The 10408-nt window shown below is 38.9% G+C and overlaps 1 pseudogene; it reads right to left on the bottom strand.

The window, feature by feature from the left end:
• Positions 1–7066: 7066 nt before the first annotated feature.
• LOC127424053 (putative helicase mov-10-B.1) overlaps positions 7067–10408 on the bottom strand; it is a 31569-nt pseudogene continuing 28227 nt past the window's right edge.

Below are 10408 nucleotides of genomic sequence, written 5' to 3'. Positions count from 1 at the left end.
CTGTTTGCCAGTACTTTGTTTCTCTATGTTTGTGAATGCTGATTATGGGACTGTGTCCAACAGGAATCTTGATCGAAGAACAGCAAGTTCTCTGATCAGTAGTGAAGGGAGACTGATATGTCCAGCAGTAAAAGGGTTTAGTTAGCCCAAAGTGAGTTAGTATAAAGTGCTAACTGAATTAGCTCACTCAGGCTGTCACTCTGACCTGGTCTGCTGTGTGTGTACGTACAAGAATTGGCTTTATTGGCCAAGTTGTAAAAAATATCTTTACAAAAATAATGAAACGTGTCAGAAACTGACTTGTGAGGACATCTGAAGTAGTTCTCACTATTTGAAATGCTCAAATCAGCCAAATCATGTTTTGTTTCAGATTTAATAATGAAACAAACTGTGAGGTCTAAGGGGGTTTGGGTATAGCAAATATCCTTCTCCATATAAAAACCACTGCATGTGTAAGATGTCCTCACTGATATAGTGAAACCAATGTGTGTATCCAAAATAGAGAGAGAACTTCTTTTTGGCTCCGTCTGCGGTAGAATGCATTGCAATATCAGAAGTGATATGAAGTTAAGTTAAATCAGTCTACTCCAGAAAGGTGATACCTGCTCAAAAAAAGGCATTTAGTGGCTGACCTTCCATTTTTATTTTGATTGAAGTGGATCTCTGCCCACTAACTTGAAAATACTCTGAGATATTTATTTTGTTTCCTCAGAAAAATAAGAAGTGTCATCAGTGAAGGTCTTTGAATGAATAAGAGAGTATGTGAGCTCTTATGAGGACAGCTAAAGCTCTGGACTAGTGATAAATATTTCAGACTCAATGGCAGGTAAATGAGAAAATGACAGTTACAGAAATCTTCTGTATGCCCGGCATGAATATCTGTACAGTTCGTGTTCAGCATATTACTTTGAATGAAAAGCATCGAAAAGGTTAAGAGAGAAGGACCTAAATGTATTATCTGAGCAGCACATTCAAACACAAATTTTTCCAAAACACTAAATAGCAACAAAAACCACAGCATTTTTTTCATAGAGACAAACAGGTGTTTACGAACTGCAAAATAATTTCTGATTCATGAGGTCATCGCTTGCAATGTCTAAAGGTTGATTTTGAATCTTTAAAGGTTGATTAATCTTAATAACTTTTAAAATGTTGCACATTTATGTAGCAAATGAGAATCCCTGAAATTATCACATTTATTTTGAGACCATATACTTAAAAATTATTTATTTTTTTCCCCCCCCAAGGTGATTAAGTCAAAAGTTTTTCAAATACTGTCCAGTAAGTGAAAGTATAATATTTCGGGTAAAAAAAAAACTCCTTTTTAAGGTACAATCAGGGTCCAAAACTAACTTTTTGCCACACCTGCCAATGGCCAGTGACTTTAGAAAATTTACTGGCCATAAATATTTTTTACATGAAACTGTATTTGCTTTATTTCATTAAACAGGAAATTAATTTTACTACTGAATCCAACTACAAATGTAGCTCTACCCACAAATATGCTAATATGGTAAGACAGTATTCTACAATAAAAGCCCATGTGTAAGTTATTAATTCGTTCATTCATTCAAATGTAATGTTCTTGTGTAGTTGACGAGGCTGATGGATTAATTGGGGAAAAAAATAAATAAAAAGTAGACTGTTGCTGTGCTTTTTAAATCTGTGAATTTATTAAGCCATACTATCTTTCCTTCTCCCTCCAAAGATGTGCTGAACATATTACATACAGTTTATTACACCTGCCTGTTATCTCGTAGGTCTCAAAATTTATTATGGAAATGTGCAGATAGGGCTAAATAAATAGTCTGTTACAGCGGATTTCCAAAAGAAAACACTTCTATTACGCATAATCTATAACCCATATAGAGTCATTTCGGAATATTCTTGAACATGTAAACGTGGTCACTCATTTATTGATAAATTCAGTCAGTCACTGATTCAGATTTGCATCAGTAAAAATAAGAATCAAGTCAGCGTGCATAAGCACAAACATTTTTGTACGCATTCTTGTCAGTTCACGTAAATGCATAAGAACATTTTCACGTCAGTTTCTGCCTTTATAAATCCAGATTTGTTCCACACTTTTGACGTGGGATCAAATCCATGGAATTTAGGATAAAATATCATACGTATGTTTTATAAATGAGGCCACATTTCGTGTTCTTTAACGCTTTCGAGTTTCATTTTTTTGTCCTTAAAACAAACAAAACATTTTAGATTCTTCTCCTTTACATATTTTCAGCATACAGAGCAGGCCATTGTGTCAGTTGCAGTATATGCCAGTCTCTCTGTGAAACGCCACCTCTCGCAAAAATGCCGAAAACCTTAGTGATTTTGTGATGTTTGCGCATCATGTTTTCATTTTGGTGGCGTAACACCAAGTACTTGTCACCACATTCTGGGGTTATGAACAATAAAAGAATGGAAAAGTTTTGACTTGGCAATCTCAGGTAAAAGTTATTAGAACCGTGATACAAAAACCAATCACTGCGCTGACTGCTTGTATCTGATTCACTCCTGTTTCTTATGACAGAACCGCTAACAAATCACTGATCTCTTCTTCAGAAGATGACTTGTATCCACAGTTCCCTTACGACTCAGTGCACTTGACATTGTGTCACTAAGCTGATGCATATGTGGGGAGTGTCCTTCTACATAACCTAGTTGAAACCAATCACAATAACGGCAATTCTAATATTGGCTATGGTGTTTGAGCCCCGCCCTTTTAGGCTCAAAGCTGTGCTCACCATTCCACAGAAGTTTATTCTTTCACAACAGCAATTCATCTCTCATCTAGAAGCCCTCTACAACTTCGCCGTCGACATACACGAGTCAGCGGGTGGGATCTTCATGGCAATAAGAAGACTCTCCGCTCCCCTGTAGTGTTCCGTCAAACATTTTATTCCGCCTTGACGCTTTGCTGGTGAACAGGCCGCTTCAGCTTCCTGATTCCCTGCAGAGCTTCGGCAGGAGTTTTGTATCCTTATAAGCTATTGTGTTATTGTGTATATGTGTGTTTGTGTGTGTGTGTGTGTATATATATATATATATATATATATATATATATATATATATATATATATATATGTTCGTTCTGAGGGATGATTCAGCCTCACGCTCTTCTGTGACTCCCGAGGGATCACACTAGGAGGCACGGTGGGGCCGCGAGGTCGAGCAGGATGAATTTGAGGTGGACCTCGTGCCGGCACACACCCCGCAAGCCCCTCAATCTTCATATACTGCGTCTATGCTGATACAGTATGTGCGTGATTAGCTTCGGCCCTCTGTAAGAACGCACCGCCTCGTCACATTTTGTGGTTTTGATGCTGGGGATGATGATATGTCTCTCGCTGCATCTGGCGAATGGTCAGTGGATGACGCTGCCGCCCCTTCCACCAGCGAGGGCGAGGAGCGTGCACGCGCCACTGAAAAGGAGATGCTTCGCATCCTTTCAAGGGCGGTCGAAGAGCTCGGTCTCGAGTAATCTCCAGAGAAGTCTGAAAAACCTCACCTTAATGAATGGTTCGTGCAGTCCGGATGCCGTCATGCTACCACGTTCCACAGATCTGCCCCGCTCTTCCCGGAAGTTCATAACGAACTGACAAAATCCTGACACCCTATTCAGCTCGCTTGCACAGTGATTCCACTCTTCTCAAAAAAGTGGACCATGTGGAAGACAAAAGTTATGCCCAACTACCCCCCCTGAAAGAGGTGGTAGTGGCACATCTCTGCTCTGTGAGTAGCAGGGCGTGGAACTCATTGCCTGTTCATCTTTCTAAGCTGTGTCGACTAACATCTGCACTGGCTGCACTGAAAATAGTGTCCAGGGGGAATGGTGTTCATAATAAAGGGGGAATCTGGCATCCTCGCGGTGAGACGGGGCTCCGTGAAGGGCAGGGAAGTGTCTAAGTAATGGCCCAGGCATGAGCTGGGTCCGTCAGCTGCACACGCTCTCCTCCTGGGTCCATGATGCGAGGGGTGGCAGCGGCCTGTCTTCCCAGGCCCGCTGCAGGTGAGAAGGGAAGGTGGCCCGTTCTCCCCTGGCGACACATTTAACTCACGCCGGGGGTCCAAGGAGCGGGTCCGGCGGCGCATCCAACTCGTCCGAACCCTCCCAGCTCTGGTCCTGGGCATGCGAGGATGCCAGTGTGTGCACACATGGAGATTTAAAGCCGGCTCCCTGAGAAGTGGCGTGTTCTGTGTTTTAAAGACAGTGGTGATAAAGCATTATTCACATCAGGTGTGCTTCATCCACCGCTGTCAGAACGAGGCTTATTAATTGTGCACCTCTTCTCGCTCTCCTGCCCAACTCCCTTCGTGAGCCTAGCTGAAGGACGGCCTTAAGAGGTGGGGCGACGATGACGAGAGGGAGGGACGGATCATTCCGCCACAGTACATATAATATAGTAGTTGATATTTAAAGGTGCAATATGTAACAATTTTCATGTAATATTCACCTTTTATTTGCCAATGTGTGAACGGCTTGTAACGCAACTTAAAATATTAGCCCTTCCCGGACTTCCTAGGTTGCCTATTAAAGCCTGTAGACTGATTTTCATGAGAATGGAGTGGGTCGCTTTTGCTGGGAAAATCCAAAGGATATGAAGTTTATGAGTGCTCCCGAGAGCCTTGCCTCAGACAGTAATATCTTCTCTTCCACTATTCAACAGCGACAATAAACTGCAACACTAGGTAACGTTATCTTAGAGATGGAATCCAGCAAATGTCCGGCTCCCAGCACAACACCGACTCCTACACAAACTCAGAGTAAGCCAGAAAAAACAAACATTTATCTACTGAATCCTGTCTGGCTAAGCGGGAACGTGATCGTGGTTGAGCAAAAAGTAAACTAGAGTGAACATCGGCAGGGCATTCTTTCGGTTTTGGGGATCAAAATAGACCCTGAATTGGCATTCTTCTTATTGAACAGGTAAGCTTACATAACTGCAAAGCATGTGAAATATAGTGCCATAAGGATTGATCGGTGTAATTTTAGCTAAACTACAATAACACATGAAATGAATGCTAGACAATGTTCAAGATAATGCAAAAAGACCCATTCAACAGTGTAACGTAACGTGGTTATACAGAAAATATATACATTCTATTATTATAAAACAATAGTGCATCGATATATCAAAATGACATTTGTGATGGAATCACATCAATACTGAATTGTGTTTATAATGTACAGTCTATTTTATAAACAGCTACTGTCATCATCCACCAAATTTAGCTAACAGCTATAGATAAAGCTGGTTAGCTAGCTAATGCCGTATAAATGCAGTCAATATATCATGCAAAGAAAAGTGAATACTTCAAACTACAGTCTCACATAGTCAGACCTATATCCACACTTTGTTTTAGCCCTGTTCCAGCACTGGAGAGTCAAATATAATATACAGTCTCAAACTTTGTAGTAAAACAATCATAACTGTGTAATTTTAATTATGCTACCTCATCTGTCAGCATGATGCCGGTGAATCACGTTCAGTCTCTTTGTTAGTTACCTCATCGTTTCAGTCGATGCTTGGCCGTGTCCCTATGGAATGTGTGCACGAGCAACAGGTAGCTGGCTGCAGTTCACTTAACGGCCACAGGTGTCATTAATAGCAAGGATTTCTGAATCTTACATACTGCACCTTTAAGCATATGATATGAAAATTCCATTAGGCCTGTAGTTTGTGAAAATGTGCCACATATAAAAAAAAAAACCCGTCGTTTTTATAGCATTTTTAAATATGTTGCATTTTGAATTGCATTAAAATCATATTTGTATTTATTTTATTATTTTTTGCTTATGCCATATATCAGATTTATGTATGATGTAATGTTGCAATACAGAAAGGAGTCACTGTATCTTCTCACCCTTTACATGTTTACAAGTTACAGTTTTCCACAAAAAGCAGGCACCGGCACTTGTCATCTTGACTCATATATGCAATGTCCTGCAGAGCATTCAGGCACGGGAATGCATAAATGAGAGCACAAGTTTTGCGAGAGAACGCATAGTTTCTCGGGGGAATGCAAAGTTTTGGGAGAGAACGCAAAAACATTTTTTTATTTCTTTCCCCATGTTGCTAATTTGTTTCCCAACCATCTTGGCCCTTTGGGGGCTCCGTAAAAGCCACCCCTCAAGGAAAAGTGTTTTTTTCTGGTTACAAAGTGTATCAAGATTTTTATTGAATATTGATGGAGCAACATAATTTGTTAATAACAGAAGGTTGCTTTGGTATAAAGTGTGTGTGTGTGTGTGTGTGTGTGTGTGTGTGTGTGTGTGTATATATATATATATATATATATATATATATATATATATACATACACTGTATACCAAAGCAACCTTCTGTTATTAACAAATTATGTTGCTCCATCAATATTCAATTTGTACAGCAATTTGCATTTAATATATATATATATATATATATATATATATATATATATATATATATATATATATATATATTAAAGTAGGGTAGGCCAAGTTTGGGGTATACGGCCACTGATGCGTTATAGTGATAGGGTGTACAGTTTGTAGATATAGGGGGCAATAGTGTTGGGGCAAAATTGGTCAACTTATGCAAATACTTTTGAGACAGCAAGAAGCTTTTGGGGTAACAAATTTGATTATGCTTATTTAAAATAACCACTTTAGAAAAGGTTGCACCATTTTCTGTTCATTTCAATCGTATTTGTCTTTTCAGAACATCTCAAGTAGGCTATTCTATAAACAACTGAATCACCATTGTGATTGGATCAGTCAATGTGAGCCCACTTTGAAAATTTTTATCAACAAATCTATTCCCCCACTTGAGAAAAACAGGCCTTTAGTCCCTGCAAACAGGTCCTACATTATTAAAGGGTTAGTACTAGACAATGTGCTCATGTTAATCGCAGAGTAGCAGTACAGCCTTTGCCAGAATGAGGAGATATATAGCCTACTATACAATGAATCACACACCAGGGAAGACCCTGGCTTTTATTTTAAACAATTTAATGGAGAAATCATTGGTCATCAAATTGACTTTTAACATGGCTCCAGCATTTGCGCCGATTTGTGGTTTTATATGTAATTGTAAATTATACGGCAGGTTTATGACCCACAAACAATAGGAATATGACTGTCAAAAGTCTTTGGAATTAATTTGAGCTAGTTATAAATAATTATTTGATAATTTAAAATAATAAATTCATAACAGGGTTGACAGTGCTCTGATGTAAAACAAATGCTGTTTCAAGATTTCCAGACAAGCACAAACAAAACCCATCCACACTGCATGAATAGCTGCAAAATGGAAAAGAAATTACCTTTTTTATATGGCCACATTTTCAATGATTTTATGCACACACAAAAAGAAAAAAAATGTTCATGAAATGTTAATTTCTGTGTGACTTTATAAGATAAAAAAAATAAGGCACTTTATCATCAAAAAATAGTGGTTTGTAGAACCTATGTGCTCATATTCATTTTACATTTACAGCAGATAAATCTGTTTTCTGTAAAGCATATTATAAAACCTTTATTACACTCCACCCCTGAGATTAATGTATTGCGTACAAAGAAGTAGTACTGATATCACAAGTTTAAAACTATTAGGAGTATTTCAGTCTAGTTTAAGCAGAGGGAGAGGCTTGAGCTGGAGAAGCTTTAAGAAATGACCACTTCATTTAGTGCTCATGTCTCCACTCAGGATTCAGATATTGTTGGACCACACTCTCCTCAGTTTCCTCTAGGGGGAGAAAGAACATGACAGTGATCATTTCATCAACTTAAAGGCCACGCTAATTGCTTTTCAAATCATACCTTAATAATCAGTACCAGTGCTGCTGGTTGCTGTAATTTTGAGAAAATACCTTTTTTTTCTTCTTCTTCATGTTCATCATGTTTAAACTTAAGCTCTTGATTTGACTTTGGCTTCACTGCCACCTTAGATCCCAAAAGCCAGCAGTGCTCAATCCTGCTTCAGGAGAGCCACATTCCAGTGCAGATGACAAAGGGTTTGCAAAAATGCAAAACAAAATGATTAAAACTTGATGCAAATAATGTTTTCGGCTAGATGTCTCTAGACACCTATGAGTACACTGTGAGCTTCCATATTTCAAAGTGGACAATTCCCAGGTATATTAAAGGGATAGTTCACCCAAAAATGAAAATTCTCTCATTATTTACTCACTCTCATGATATCCCAGGTGTGTATGACTTTCTTTTTCAGCAGAACACATTTGAAGAAAATTTGAAAAATATCTTAGCTCAGTAGGTCCTTAAAATGAACGTGGATGGTGATCCGACTTTTGAAGCTCCAAAAAGAGCAGACAGTCAGCGTACACATCATCCATAGGATTCATCCATACGTCATCCATCTCCAGCGGTTAAATTAATGTCTTCTAAAGCGACTAGATCGCTTTTGGTGTGAAAAAGATAAATATTTAAGTACTTTTTAACTATAAACCATAATTTCCGGTCAGCACAGTATGTGTGTGTGACGTAATTGCATTAGCATATGAGACGTGAGAGAACTGACTGTCATATGACACACCTGGAAGAGCAGTGCTGTTTACAAATAAGTAGGAGGAATGCTGTGCAGAAGCTTCATTGGTTTTGGTTTAGATCTGTACTTCTATCTGTTTGTTTACTCTCAATGTTGCATTTGTGTGCTTATCCTGGTTGTCTCAGCTGAGAAAAGAACGTCCATAACATGCCAACACGAATTTGTCACACGAGAGACAATGTGAACTCTGCTGCTTATTGGAAGCGATGGTTTATAGTTAAAAAAAAAAAAAAAGTACTTAAATATTGATCTTTTTCACACCAAAAGCGATCGTATCACTTTAGAAGACTTTCATATAACAGCTGGAGTCGCAAGGATGATGTTTATGCTGACTGTCTGTGATTTTTGGTGCAACAAATGTCTGATCACCATCCACTTGCATTTTAAGGATCTACTGAGTGGAGATATTTTTCTGTTTTTCTTCAAATGCGTTCTGGTGAAGAAAGAAAGTCATACACACCTGGGATATCATGAGGGTGAGTAAATGATGAGAGAATTTTCATTTTTGGTTGAACTATCCCTTTAAAGTCTCAAGCCTTTTAAACTGCATTTGATTCTAATGAAAAGCTATAACTCAAATCTTTAGCAAACAGTTATAAATTTGTGCTATGAACAATTCTACACAATCAGAAACTAATTTAAATGTATTGGTTAAAAACACTAAGAAAATTTCCTTTAATGATAAGAAACGAGAATCCAGACAAAACAGTGTAGTTTTAGGTTTCAAGTTGTGTAAGTCCAAATATTTCTAACATCCAATGAGTTAAAGATGGGGGTTATTTAGATCGGGTCTCACCAGTGGTCTCCCTGTGGATGTTGAGAGCAAGCAGATGTTCAACAACCTCCTCTGTTCCCTCTAAACTGGAAATATTATATCCAGTATACCCGCCATACTCATTGCAGTAATCAATAAACCTACAACACAAACACAAGTGTCACAGATGTACAGTAAACATCAGCTCACAACAAATCCAGGATTCAGACCAGGAATTTTAGCTGGAAGTGTTCACACCTGCCCCAGTTTTCATCTGTCCCTAGAATGATGGGGTTTCCCACCATAATAAGCAAGGCTTTGGCTCTGGTCATTGCCACATTGAACCACTGGGTGAATTTCTTTTGTTTTTTGACAAATGGACAGACTGCATCATGATCGGAACAAGTTAAACACATTGCAAATATGCCACAAACACTACTACTACTATGTTTTCAGAAGTATTGTGTGGTGTATTGTCTACTAAGTGTTTTGTGTGATACTACCTTCTCATTCTTGAGAAACCCAATGTTGAATGTTTCAACCAAACTGATATACTCCTTGCTGCTACGGACAGCCGATACTATTATCACTTTCCTCTCCTGGCCTTGAAACTCCTCCATGGAACCAACCTATACAACATACCACAGACATGATGGTTAATAGTTCACTTGACCTGACTTAGATGAGTCCCATAACAAAGTGTGGGAGTGTTTACTTGGACTCAAACTGACCTTAAGCTCTTCAATGTCCATGCAGGATTTAAGCTCCTTCTGCATTCTGATGGCCCGTCTGATTTCCTCCACCTGTGAAATCAAACCCCACAGAGTAAAATGATGAAACAGACCACTCTGTGATTCAACTGCAATTTTGGTAGTCTCACAGAGCCAGACATTTAACTATTGGCAAAAAGTCTGTCCCACAGCTTTTTTTTTTTTTTTCTGTCCAAAAACCACCCGACTGGTAGGGGCTGTAAGTAAAATGACTGACCACAAGGGAATCTAGTAAACACAACATTGAAAAGCTGGTAGCTGTGTTTTGGAACATGGTAGCTGGTTTCTAGCTGGTCATGAGCTGGTCCAAGCTGGCCGTTAGCTGCTCCAAG

This window comes from Myxocyprinus asiaticus, chromosome 33 (assembly GCF_019703515.2).
Source record: "Myxocyprinus asiaticus isolate MX2 ecotype Aquarium Trade chromosome 33, UBuf_Myxa_2, whole genome shotgun sequence".
Classification (NCBI taxonomy): Eukaryota; Metazoa; Chordata; class Actinopteri; order Cypriniformes; family Catostomidae; genus Myxocyprinus; species Myxocyprinus asiaticus.
This window is presented reverse-complemented; position numbering and strand designations above follow the sequence as displayed.